Source organism: Elephas maximus, chromosome 10, assembly GCF_024166365.1.
Source record: "Elephas maximus indicus isolate mEleMax1 chromosome 10, mEleMax1 primary haplotype, whole genome shotgun sequence".
Taxonomy (NCBI): Eukaryota; Metazoa; Chordata; class Mammalia; order Proboscidea; family Elephantidae; genus Elephas; species Elephas maximus.
The window spans coordinates 53,197,102-53,212,223 of NC_064828.1; positions in this window are offsets into that span (position 1 = coordinate 53,197,102).

Genomic DNA, 15,122 nt, shown 5'->3' on the forward strand with positions numbered 1-15,122 from the left:
AGGTCTGGGGACCATGACCACTGGAGTCCTTCTAGTCTCATTCAGGTCATTAAGTCTGGTTTTTTCATTAGAATTTGAGGTCTGCATTCCACTGCTCTCATTCTCCCTCAGGGGGTCTCTGTTGTGTTTCCTGTCAGGACACTCTTCGGCTGTAGCCAGGCACCATCTAGTTCTTTTGGTCTCAGGCTGATGTAGTCTCTGGTTCATGTGGCCCTTTCTGTCTCTTGGGCTCATAATTACCTTGTGTCTTTGCTATTCTTCATTCTCCTTTGCTTCAAGTGGGTTGAGACCCATTGATGCATCTTAGATGGCCGCTTGCTAGTGTTTAAGACCCCAGATGCAAATCTCCAAAGTGGGATGCAGAATGTTTTCTTAATAGATTTTATTATGCCAATTGACTTAGATGTTCCCTGAAATCATGGTCCCCAAACCGCTTCCTTGCTACTGGACCTCAAAGCATTCAGTTTATTCAGGAAACTTCTTGCTTTTGGTTTAGTCTAGTTGTGCTGACCTCTCCTGAATTGTGTGTTGTCTTTCCCTTCACCTAAAATAGTTATCTACTATCTAATTAGTGAACACCTCTCTCCCTCCTCTCGTAACAAAGAATATTTTGTTCTCTGTTTGAACTTTTTTCAAGTTCTTATAATAGTGGTCTTATACAATATTTGCCTTTTGCAATTGACTAATTTCACTCAGCATAATGCCTTCCAGATTCCTCCATGTTATGAAATGATTCAGTTTCATCATTGTTCTTTATCTATGTGTAATATTCCATTGTGTGAATATACCATAATTTCTTTATCCATCCATCTGTTGATGAACAGCTTGGTTGCTTCCATCTTTTTGCCATTGGAAACAGTGCTCCAATGAACATGGGTGTGCATATATCTATTTGTGTAAAGGCTCCTGTTTCTCTAGGATATATTCCAAGGAATGGAATTGCTGGATCGTATGATAGTTCTATTTCTAGCTTTTTAAGGAAGAGCCAAATCAATTTCCGGAATGGTTATGCCATTTTACATTCCCACTAGCAGTGTATAAGTGTTCCAGACTCTCCATATCCTCTCCAACATTTATTATTTTGTGTTTTTTGGATTACTGCCAGCCTTGTTGGAGTAAGATGGAATCTCCTTGTAGCTTTTATTTGCATTTCTCTAATGGCTAATGATCCTGAGCATTTCCTCATGTATCTGTTAGCTACCTGAATGTCTTCTTTAGTGAAGCGCCTGTTCGTATCCTTTGCCCATTTTTTAATTGGGTTATTTGACTTTTGGTGGTTCGGTTTTTGTACTATCAGGTAGATATTAGAGATCAGAGTGAGAGGTAAAATATACTCAAGTACTTAGCTTTTGCAGAGAGCTCCATTCTTCTCTGGTTCCAGAGGTCTGAGTAGGCCGTACAGCTGACTGCTTGTCCCTGACGAAACTGCAGCTGAACGTTACTAGCAGCACCCCCACAGCTGCTCCCAGGAATTGCGCCTGAGGGATCCCAGCAATTCTGGCCCAACAACTCCTCTCCACTTCTGAACCATCTCTCCCCTCCCTCTGCCGCTCAATCTGTTTTCTAGCTTTGCCTTTGGTGATCAGGGCTCCTAGCTTGTCATAAATATAATCGTTTCACTTGTTTTTTGGGGTCTTTGTTGCAAGGGGGATTGCCGGAAGTGTCTGGTTATTCTGCCATCTTGGCCTGCCTCTCTCTGGATATTCTTGACTGTCCACACAGGTATGAGGGCAACACTAGACAGTGATGGGAGCCTGTGCATATGTGTATAGCTTTCCACACTGGCCACCGATGTATAGGCTATTTTATTTGAGAAGTCCCTATCAATACAATATGTTCAGGTTATTTCCCCTAAATGTTCAGATTTCCTAAAAAAGTCTCCTTCAACCTCCAGGTTGTAGGGAGTAAATCTTATTGTCAGTATTCTGGGAGCAAAGTTGGAGAAGGTGTTCTGTGACCTCAGAATTTATTTCACAAATTCCAGTTTCCAGTTTGGTGTTTCCCCTGAACTAGGTCTGTGTTTTCTAAATATCACATACCGTTTGTTTTACTCTCTCAACAGAATAATTCTCCAGTCTTCTTCTGGCTCCATTAAGTGGGTAATTGTTTTTTGAATGCTTCAAGAGTATTTTACTGTTTTATGCCCCTCCTTAAACTCTATTTCATATGTACCAGGTGCCAACTATCCCTAAGATTTGGGGCATTTTTATTTTAAGTCATATTACTTTTCAAATCCCCCAACTGATGACTTAGAATTAGGATTATCAGATAAAATACAGAACTTGCAGTTAAATTTGAATATATTTATTCTTAAAGTATTCATTGTTTACCTAAAATTTAAATTTAGCTCAGCATCCTGTACTTATATCTGCTAAGTATGGCAATTCTACATAAAGTATGATCTCTTTGGATCTGCTAAATCAGCTACCACCTACACTTTAGTTTACAATTTCTAAAATTTGTGGCTATCATCATGTCTCCTGTCCTCACAGTACTTCTTCATTTATACCTTAAAAAAAAAAAAACAAAAAAAACTTTTAGTAACATTTTACTGAGATTCTTTCATTTTGTCCACTCCACTACCTTAATCAGAAGCAGTTCTTTTCAATGCAAATACCAGAATTATGTCTTAATTATTAAAACAGAAGCTGAATCTTCTTGATTTAATCATGCCTAGACATGCATTAACCATTCAAAATACATATGAATTTCCTTTAAATTGGACATCACCACTGAGATTACAGTGCCTCTGAGGACAATAGGAAGAATATTTCTTGAACTATTTATGTGAATGAAAACTGAGACATGCTTTTTATGTTTACTAACGTCACTTAGGAATATCTAATTGGTACAAATGGTTAATGAGCTTGGCTGCTAACCGAAAGGTTGGAAGTTTGAGTCTACCCAGAGACACCTGGAAGGAAAGACCTGGTGATCTTCTTCCAAAAAATCACCCACTGAAAACTATGGAGCACAATTGTACTCTGACACACGTAGGGTAGCCATGAGTCCGAGTCGACTTCATGGCAACTGATAAGTTTCACTTAAATTAATAGTCCTCCCGGTCACTCCTTGGAAACCCTAGCGGGCAGTTCTACTCTGTCCTATATGGTCTCCATGAGTTGGAATCAACTTGATAGCAACAGGTTTGGTTTTGGTTTAAACAGGAAAGATGAAAATGTAAAACTTCTGAGGGGTTATTTTTATTTCATTGATTTGCTTAATATTTTTTTAATTTATTTTATTTTGTCGTTAAGAATATACATAACAAAACATATACCAGTTCAACAATGTATACATGTAAAATTCAGTGACATTGATCACATTCTTCAAATTGTGCAATGATTCTCACCCTCATTTTTTAAATTGTTCTTTCCTCATTAAAATAAACCAACTGACCCCTAGGTTTCCTATCCAATCTTTTGAGTTGCTGTTGTCAGTTTGAGCATGTATAGATAATTCTTTAAAGAGCTCATTGTTCAAGGCAGATTTTCTTAATAAAGTCAAATTATTTTTTGGTTTAAAAAAGACTTCAGGGGATATTTTTGGCTTTAGGTTTAAAGATTATCTCAGGGCAATAGCTTTGTGGGGTTTATCCAATTGCTCAGAAAGTCTGCAATCCATGATAATTTCTAGTTATATTCTGTTTTCCTTCTATTGACCAAGATTCCTCTATGGAGTCTTTGATTAAACATTCAGTAATAGTAGCAGGATACCATCTCGTTCTTCTGGTCTCATGGCAAAGGAAGCAGTTGTTCATGGAGGCAATTAGCTACACGTTTCCTATCCTCCTCCTATTCCTGACTCTTTTCCTTCCTCTGTTGCTTCCCACTAAGAGAGACCGATTATTATACCTTGAGTGGCTGCTTGCAAGCTTTTAGGACCTCAGGCACTATGAAACGACCTAAGAAGTAGAACCAAAACCAAATTCTGACTCATAGCGACCCCATAGAGTTTCCAAGGCTGTAAATCTCCACAGAAGCACTGACACATCTTTCTCCCATGGAGCTGACGGTGGTTTCAAACTGCCAACAATTCAGTTAGCAGCCCAACACTTTAACCACTGCATCACCAGGGCTGCAGAGGTAGAACAGAATCACTGAACATAATATTAGGCCAATAAACTGAGATGTCCAATGAAACCATGACCCTAACCTTCCAAACCAAGAAACCAAATTCCATGAGGTGTTTTGTTGTACATAAACAGTCTCAGCAGTTGATGTTTCTTGTTGTTATTGTAAACATATCTATCATCCATTTGAAAATTCAATGTTTTATAAGTATACAAATTATTGGCATGAATTACATTAATCAGCTGTGCAGCCCTTACCCTTAATCAATGTGACTTTTTAACAGAATGATAGCTAAAGAGGTCTTTTTGAGTTTGGAAATAATAAGATTATCCTCAAATTCATTATATAAAACTCATATCAAGATTAATCTGTGATTCATTTATAAATCAATATGTAAGAGAGAAGTCTGAAATTTTTCTGAGATTGAAATATAAGATATGGAAGAGGTCTTAAAAGTCAAATTTCTCTGTATTCTGACGGCTGTTTATATGCCTCTTGTCTCCTTTACAGGTCCCAACTTTTCCACTGACTTATTAAATCATACATTTTAAAATAAATTATTAAAAACAGCATAAAATATTGCACACCAGTTTGGATTCTTTCTCTGAATTCTGACAACTATATTTAAGATAACCTTGCTTTATGTAAAACTCTACCACCTTGATTTTCATACCACTAACACTCACGCGCTTGTCTGCTAACCAAAAGATCAACTGTTCAAACCCACCAGCTCTTCTGCAGAAGAAGGGTGTGGCAATCTGCTTTGGTAAAGATTACAGTTGCAGAAACCTTATGAAGCAGTACTACTCTTCTACTTTGTCCTATACGGTAGCTATGAGTTGGAATTAACTAGAGGGCAGTGGGTTTGAGTTTGGATTAACACTCATGTTCTCCTCTTGAAGCAGGGTTTGAAACCAGGCAAAAAGTATGTATTTAGAAGTCTAATAGTAAGCAGCTATTTTATTCTCCATTCTGGGACAGCTTTAGTAAATTATGAAAGTTGAGGATGGTTAAACATACATTAATAGTGTACATTAGTTTTGTGAAATTGTTGTCAGAACCATTTCTATTACCCAAAAAATCACCTTGGGCACCATTACAGGACATTAATATTTCTTTTAAATAGCTCTCTGGAATTTGTTTATAATGGTTACTAGTTTTAAGTGTTAAGGATGATATTTAGCTTCTATGACATGAACTTTTTATATGTAAGTTAGTGTTGTGTGTGTGTGTGTGTGTGTAAAACAGGGATCCCTGAAGGACCTGTTTCTCATTTCTGACAGTTAACATTATTGCACTCTGACAATGGATCTGTGTTACCATCTGTCATTCGGGGAATGTGTCTGTCAATTAGCACTTCTACAATGCTATCTGTCGACCCACAAAATAACTTGAAAGGTACTGTCAGAAGGAAATTGAACTAGGTATTGAGTTCTTTGGAAGTACATTTATTTCATAGCATCTGTGTGTCAAGTAGTGATGAATGCCCTTTTTAACTAGGTGAGGAAGTGAAATACGTCTCTTTAAAGAAACTTCTATAAAGTAGGCTATGCTCTTTCAACAATGCCAACTGATCTATAAAGTGTCTCAAATTTCCTCATTTATTCATATGCAATTTTAAAGTGCATTTAAAGAAAACCTCATTATGATAAAAAAAACTAGATTTTGAAAATGACTAGAACTTTAGAAAATTACTAATACAAAAAGGCCTGATACTCCATTTATACTACTATAATCTAAGTCGTAGTATTTTGATGTTGTTACTGAAAGTGGACATGCTTCCACAAAAAAATCTCCTTCCATCATGACCATATATTTTGTTTGTATTATTATTTTGTTATACTTTTTTTTTTTTTTTTACCCTATGTGTGTCAGAACAGAACTGCACTCCACAGGATTTTCAATATCTGTGATCTTACAGGAGTAGGTTGCCTATCATTTTTTCTGTGATGCCACTGAATAACTCAAGCTGCCAACCTTTTGGTTAGTAGACTAGTGCAAACCATTTACACCACCCATGGGGTTGACTACATATTTTTTCTAAAGGTCGGTTTAGATGATGATTTTCCGTGAACTCTTCTGTATATAACAGCAATATAATACCTATTTGAGGGACAGATTTCCAAAGCCTAAATGCAGTAGAATACAGTTGTGAAGGTATAAGTGCAAAAGTCTTTCAGTTGCCTTTTGTTCTGTTTGTTCTAATTGCATAATCTAATTATATATTTTAGAGTTTGAAAATAATTTCTTTGTCCAACATTCCCATAAACCAAGTTTATTATCTTTCCATCACTAAACAGAAGGAGTGGATTTATATACAACTATATATGTATGCTGAGCCCTGATAGGGCAATGGTTAATACCTGGGTTGCTAACCAAAATGTCAGCAGTTCAAATCCACCAGCTACTCCTTGAAAACCTTATGGGGCAGTTCTACTCTGTCCTATGGGGTTGCAATGAGTTGGAATCAACTGGACAACAATGGGTATTTTTTTTTTTTTTGGTATATGTATGCATATATACGTGCATGTATATGTATACAGAATATATGTGTGTGAATATATATATGCATGTATATGTATTAATCCTTAACATAACAGGTTAGAAAAAATAGAAAACTTTTAAAACTAGATAAAATTATTTTAAAAGCACAGAAATAAAATCTATTTAGCATGAGAATGTATGCACACCAGTTAATATTAAAGGGTTTTGGAATCTAACAATAGCTCAGATCTACCACATATCAGCAGTATAATATCAACACTTTTTTTTTTTTTTAACATCTCTCAGTTTTAGGTCTGTAATCTATGAAATAGGAATGGGAATATTCTAATGAGCATTCAACAAGGTAATAAGTGTAATGTGCTAACTAGAAAATACTATGTGGTAAGCACTCAGGAAAAGTTAGCTAACAAATGGTAATATTGTTTCACACATCTCAAGAACTTTTAAAGGTATAACTGTAAAGCTGAACAACAAAAAAGGAAGACAGAAGAAGAATTGATGCATTTCAACTGTGATGTTGGTGAAGAATGTTGAATATACTCTGGACTGCCAGAAGAACGAACAAATCAGTCTTAGAAGAAATACTCCTTAGAAGCAAGGATGGTGAGACTTTGGCTTACTTTGGAAACACCAACTGCTAGAAAAGAACATTCTGTGTGATAAAACAGAGGGTCAGCAAAATGAGGGAGACCCTCAATGAGGCAGATTGGCAAAATAGCCACAATAATGGACCCAAACATACCAATGATCATGAAGATGGCATGGGGAAACCTCATTCTGTTACACATAAGGTGGCCGGCCATGAGTCAGATATCAACTCCACACCATCTAACAACAGCAGCTGTTGTTGTTAGTTGCTATCCAGTTGGCTCTAGCTCACTGAGACCACATGTGACAGAATAGAACTGCCCCATGGGGTTTTCTTGGCTGTAGTCTTTATGGGAGTAGATCTCCAGCTCTTTTCTCCCACAGAGCAGCTGGGTGGGTTTGAAACAGCAACCTTTGGTTGGCAGCTGAGCACTTAACTCTTGAGCCACCTAACAGCAAAAGAGCTCAATTCCTAATGTTCTTTTGTGATCTGGGGTTCTTAGACAATTTTTCTACATCCTTTTCTTACCAATTAGTAAAACAATTTTATAACATATTTGCCTTATCAATGGACAAAATTTTAAATTAAGAGAAAAAAAATTGAAATTGTTAAGGTCAGTGTACTTGTATTTTTTTTTTTTTTAAATGTCATGTCACCATTAGAGCAACTGACTCTAAACTTCCATTCTCATCTATGTTGTTTGAGATTGGGGCAGTCAGCTAATGTGTCCCTGATTCTGAAAGACATGTAAGAGAACAAATGAATGAAACAATATGATATGAAGGGTGATTGGTTAAGTATTAATTTTGGGGCCCAATATCAACATCTGGGTAAGTCCCTTAAACGTAGACCTGTTAAATTCCAGGAAAATTAGTGTCATTTTGGCAAATGGATGATTTGCAGATTTGGAAACTACTAGAAACAAAGTCATAGCCTCTCCTGAAGTGGGTAGGTATGAAAGATAAGCTATTTTTATTTGCATATCATATTCACATGAAGATAGAGGAAATGTGGATGGCAACATGAAAGCTCTCACTCATGTGCTTTACCATATAAAATTGTATTTTATAAGAATTATGCTGTTGTCATTTTTTTTCTATAAGGTCTGTGTGTGTGTCTGTCTGTCTGTCTCTTTCGTTCTTATTGTATAAGGGAGGAACCCAAACCTTCATAAGACAGAATAATGAGGCAAGATGCAATGAGTAAGACCAAGACAGATATTATTAACAACACAGAAAGGAGCATCATCATAGGAGTACTGCTTCTCCTTGCCCAGCTGTATGGGGCAACACATAGCCCCTAATGGAGGATATGCATATCCAGTGGAGGATATGCATGCTCTCTGTTGAGAAACACAGGGCCAAGTTCTTAGCGTCTTTTATAGCAAGTATAAACAAGCCAGTCCCCTTCAAAGGTGTGATGCAGTTGCATGAAATTCATGCTGTAGTCACCTTGACCTACTTAGTTAATAATGCGAACAACTACAGAAATTCTCAGTAGTTTCTATGCTGAGATAAGCCTTGTGGCTTGACACATTCAAAGAATGTGCAGGAATTCTCAGAGCCCCTTCTGGATTGCTTTCTTTAGCACTTTGTTACTTTTTTTTGTTTTATCTATTTTTTGGGGGGCGGGGGCAGGGAGGCTTATATTTGTTTTGTTTTTTAAATCTCAGATTCAAATAATTGAATGAAACTTATGTTCACCCTGGATCCCACATTTTAGCTAAACCCTCTTATGTCTACAGGTTTTAGCTGACTTTATTGGATTTCTATGTAGGTAATTGTATCGTTTTCAAATAATGACAATTCTCTCTTCTCTTCCAAACACTGTACAGTACATTTTCTGTTACATTCACCAGGATCATGAAAATGTTTGATGTTAACAGGAATGCTTGTCTTGTTTTTGATTGTTGTGAGAAAAATTTTCATGGCTCTATTTTTGCATGTCTTCAAAGAAATTTTTTTTCTTTCAAAGAAAGACACTAACTGCTCTTTGTTCTATACTATAACGTCAAGGATGTTGGTAGTATAGCAAACATCCCTGGTACATACAGATAGTGTCTTTCATTGGAAAAATAGGAAGTATTCTCATTGTTCATTATGATAAAATAATGCCTCAATTGAGAACAAAGGATAGGCATGCTTACTAAATACCCAAGTTCTCTATGATTAGAGGTCTTCTCCTATAATGCAACCCACTATGTGTGCATGTATCCATATGAGTCATTTGTGTTTCCCCTTCGGTTTGAGGGACAAGATGAACTGGCATAAATGTGTTGATGCTCATGCTACTTATTGTGCCATGAGAAATAGGGCTCTTTTTCTCTGACTTAGGAGTTATGTGTCTTCTATCAGCACCCATGAAATTGTGACAAGCTAATTTATATGCTTACCAGTACAGTAAAATCTTAAACTCTTCACCATTATTGACAGATATTCCAATAAGGATGGGATTCTGAAAGACATACGATGTTATAGAATTGGAAGAACAAGGTTCCTCTGAGCTATGAGATATGAGAAGATTACCTGAGATACACTAATGTATGTTCTAACCCAAGTGGTGTGTTGGTGGTAAGGGGGATAAGGTCTGTCACTCTCCTATCTATTAATAAATGCTTAGAGACTGAACATCAAAAGGAAAATTGAAGCAAGCTGTCTAGATGGTTTGTTGTATTTGGCTACTGACCAAAATGTCAGCAGTTCAAATCCAATGGCCTCTCTTTGGAAATCTTATGAGGCGTTTCTACTCTGTCCTGTAGGGTCTGTATGAATTGGAATTGACTCAAGAACAGTGAGTTTTGTTTTAGTATCCCCTGTGCAGTCAGAGGAAGAGCCATTATCATAAAAATGGGATAACAAGACTTCCATCTCACTGAAGAAGCAATTTGGCGGTATCTGCTGAGCCAAGGAATCCCAAAATTACTCATCAAAAGGCTTGTCAACACCTCTGGATGTTTTTCTCATACTCATTCCTGTAGCTATTGCTTAGGAATTTCATGGAGAAGACTAATGCCACCCGGTTGTTGGCATGGGCAAACAGGGCATGTTAGACTAAGTGTGGTTAGGTTGTTCCTATAAAAAAAAGAACTAGACTCAATTATTCAAAGTGATCTGGAGACTCTAATGCCTACCAAATGGCTAGAAGACCATACTGGCAATGCTGTCAATTGTGACCAAGTAAATTGTAAACGTTTCCTCTCCAGTAGAACCTTGTTCACCCGAGGAATTGTAATTGTTTTGCATGTCAAGCCAGGCACTCGCAATTCACCTACCATTTGAAAATATGATGATTTTTACTTTAGGAGTGATCACGAAAGGCCTTCACATATGTAAACAAATTCCACCGTAGATTATGTAGTCCTCAGGTGTTGCTATGAGTCAAATTTGGCTCGACAGCAATGGGTTTGTAGGTAGATGTCTGTAAATACATCTTCAATATAAGGCTAACCTTGGTTTCTCAGGGGAATCTCCCAGAGCAATAAATGACTCATCCCTAAAATGGGAGTAATCCAATTAGAAAAGGTGCATGAAATTTATCCTTGACACTAACTGAGATCAATGAAGCCACCTAAGCCACAGAAGGCATTCAGGTGTTAGCCTTTACTCACTGGTCAGAGTGATTCTGGATGATAAAATTGCACTAGACTTCCAACTTTCAGGTCAAGACGGTTTCTGTTAAGCAGTTAATACAATTAATGTTTCAAGCCAAGTGGAAAGGACAATTTTAAAAAAATTAAGAAGGGACAATCTGATGTTTTTTTCTTCACCTTTTTGACCCAGAACCCTGGACGTGGTTGAGTTCAACACTGTAGGCTGGCCTCTTCCTCCTGCTTGGAGTCCTGCTAACAGTAGCCTTACTTAAATGCTGTGTGAGACAAATGGAATGAATATAGTACTAGTCTCTACCGGTCAGATTAATCAGTGATGCACACATGGGAAAATTAACCAGAAGTCAAGTTGGTGTAGAGACAGTTCTCCAAGGAGCTCTAACATTTCTGCTTGTCTTATGAAAGAAAGCTGTGACTGACTTTATTCAGGACTATTCCTTCAAGGACGTTTATATGCAAACACCCTTGGAAGTTAGAGGCAGTGAACATCTAGGGAGCAAATAAAGAGTTTGTATAGATAAAAATACCAAACCATTTGGCATCGACTCAATTCTGACGCGAGGCAGCCCCATGCATGCAGAGTAGAACTGTACTCTATAAGGTTTTCATGGCTGTCTCCTTTTGGAAGCAGACTGCCAGGCCTTTCTTCCAAGGCACTTCTGGGTGATTTTGAGACTCCAAACTTTTTAGTAATTGAGTACTAAAGAGCCATTTGCTCTACCCAGGGACTCCTTGCTTACATAGATCTTTGGGATATAGAGACAGTTTCTTTCCTAAAAGTAAAAGACAATCATTCTTTCCCTTTTTTGTTGTTGTGAAAATATCGATAATACATTTGCCAATTCAACATTTTTCATGTGTACAATTCAGTGAGACCAACTACATCAATCATGTTGCTAATATCCAGGATATCCATTGGATCACCAATATCCATTGCCAAATTTTCTATCACCATAAACAGAAACCCACTGCTTCCTAAACAATGATTTCCCTGTTTCCATGTGTCTCTTGATCCTAATGACCACTATTAAATTTTGATCTCTATACATTTGCTTATTCTAGGTATTTCATATTAGTGAGATCATACAATATTTGTCCCTTTATTTCAATCTGCAAAATGTTTTCAAGGTTTATCTGCATTGTGCCACATATTACCACGTCATTTTTCTTTGCGGCAGAGTTATATTTCATTGTTCATCCATTCATCTGTTGAAGGGCATTTAGGTTGTTTCCACATTTTGACTATTATTAATAGTGCTGCAGTGAACAATGGTGTTCATGTGTGTGTGTTTACATCTCTGCTTTCAAGTCTTTTGTATATATACCTAAAAGTGGAATTTCTGGGTCATGTGGTAGCTCTATGTTTAACTTTTTGAGGAAGTGCCAAACTGTTTTCCACAGTGGCTATACCATTTTGTATTCCTACTAGTAATGGATGAGGGTTCTGATCCCTCCATATCCTTGCCAACTATTTTTTGTTTAGTTATTGCTTGTTATTTATTTGTTTATTTATCTTAGCCTTCCTGGCGGGGTTGAAGTGGTATCTCATTGTGGTTTTAATTTTCATCTCTGTAATGGCTAATGATAGAGGAACATCTCTTCTTGCGTTTGTTGACCATTTGTATATCCCTTTTCGTGAAATGTCGATTCAGGCCCTTTGCACATTTTTCAATTAGATTATTTGCCTTTTTGATGTTAAAATGTAATTCTTATATATTCTAGAAGGATGGGAATTCTTACTGTCCAGTAAAATAAAGACAATTTCTTACTCTGGAGCAAAGGGCAGACAGCCTTACCATCCATTATAAAAAGACTCATGCTTTGCAGAGCATACCTCACAGAGAAGAGCCCTTCCTGACATTAGAAAGCTTCAGGTATGTCAAACAGGGGATCAGTTTTATAATGTTAACCCCCAGTTCCTTCTCAGAGAACCTCACTTTATGCACACTCTAAAAACTGTTCCTTGCAAACATTGTCTCATTCAGTTATAATTACATTGCTTAAAAGGTAAAGTTAAGAAGAATTGATCATATGAGGCCAGATAACCCTACCGAACTGTTTGTTGACTCTTCCCCATGCCAGGATGACTCACTGTAATCATGATCTTGCCATACTGTCCTTAGTTGCCCTTAGCTAATGTCTTGATTTCTTAGTGCTGCTGTAACAGAAATACTGCAAGTGGGTGGTTTTAAAGAACAAAAATTTATTTTCTCAGAGTTCAGGAGAATAGAAGTTCAAATTCAGGACACTGGCTCTATGAAAAGGTCTCTCTCTGTCAGACTCTGGGGAGGAAATACTTGTCTCAACTTCTGTAACCTCAGTGGACCTTGATTCCTTGTCAACCACCACTTGGCATTTGTCTTTCCCCCATTTGTGCTTTCTTGCTTCCCTCTGTGTCTAATCAACCCTTTCTAAATCTCAAAAGTCATTAGGTTTAAGACACGTCTTACACTGATAGGGACTCATTAACATAATAAAGGAAATCCAATTCCCAAATGGGATTATACCGATGGCTATAGGGGTGGGGATTCCAAACATATTTTGGGTGAACACAATCCAATCCATAACAACTAACTTCTACTGCATTCCTGTACCATGTTAGTAAACAGACAAACATTGATGCACACAATGTGGGAAAAAGAAAGGGCACAACTAAACCCGAAAACCAAACCCACTGCCCTCGGGTCAATTCCGACTCGTAGCGACCCTATAGAACAGAGTAGAACTGCCCCATAGAGTTTCCAAGGAGCACCTGGCGGATTTGAACTGCCGACCTCTTGGTAAGAAGCCGTAGCACTTAACCAGTACGCCACCAGGTACAACTAGAAGCTATTTATCACCTTATCTCATAGTTGAGACATCTGGTTCTCTTTCTCTCCAGGCTCCTTTAGGTTTCTAAAAGACCAAAACATAGAATCACAAGACAGTATTTTACCTTCTTATGTTATGAACAAAATCACGAATAAACCTCGCAATGTTCATAGCTAGTAAATTTAAATTTGTTAATTCCATTTTCGAGATTATGTTCTTAAGCTAATGGCCTACACTGCTACTGTAATATTTCACCAATATTTATAACCCGTTGCCCTCCAGTCAATTCCGACTCATACCAGCCCTATTGGACAGAGTAGAACTGCCTTATAGAGTTTCCAAGGACCACCTCGTGGATCCGAACTGCCGGCCCTTTGGTTAGCAGTTGTAGCACTTAACCGCTATGCCACCAAGGTTTACGATATTTATAGACGTGTTAAAATACTACTTGTTCGGGTGACAAGATTGATTTTAAAGTGTTTTTTTGTCCATATAATTTCTACTTTGCTTTACTGTGCAACATTGAATACTCCTAAAAGTACACAGAAATGAATCAAAGAAAACATTAATAGCCTAAGTTTACTTCAAAGGGAAATTCGTCTATTTTATTACAAAAATAGACTTGATACCCATACACATTCTTTAACTCCACCTTCACCAAGCCACCCCTCCCCTCCACGTGCAAACTCACATCACATTTCCTCCTCACCTCTGCTTTTTGGATTCTTACTAAGTTTTGCCTTCTATTTTCAAATTCTTAACTCTAATGTTCACTCCTGCAGGATTTTATCATGGCCCAGGAAACCTCTAAGCTATCAGTTGCTAATTAGTAAATGGCTTTTAATATTAAATTTTGGCAAGATAATCCATATAATGGCTAAATCAAAACAATTTACAAGTGTGAGAGTTTCTAGAATCAAAACTCTGGGAAGGCTGATACAGCACTTTCTTGGACATACTTTTAATTATAATGATATACCCATTTCCACCTAGTTGATATAGCAGTATGTAACTCTCTTAACCATGTGAAATGGAATATAGTTCATTATAATTCAAGCAAATGGGCTAGTAAGTCATATTGAGCATACAATATCACTGTTGATAATTACAAAAATATTAATGGAAACATTTTTATTGTATTCAGTTTGGGATATGTAGTTTCTTCATAGATAGCTGCAAAGTCGAGATAACATAGATGTTTATGGTGCTAGTAAATTCCCTCATGGGCAAATGAATAACAATATAGTGCATTTATCTGTAGTATACAAACTTGACAAAAATAGTTTCCTTGTTAAATCTATTTTTACTGTAGGAAATAATACCCTGATTCTTAATATGAGCCTCTGACTATGTTGCTGTCATTGTTAGGTTCTGACTCATAAAGACTTTATGTACAACAGAATGAAACACTGCCCCGTCCTGTGCCACACTCCCAATCATTGTTATGCTTGAACCCATTGTTGCAGCCACTGTGTCAATCCATCTCATTGAGCGTCTTCATCTTTTCTGCTGACCCTCTACTTTACCAAGCAGGATG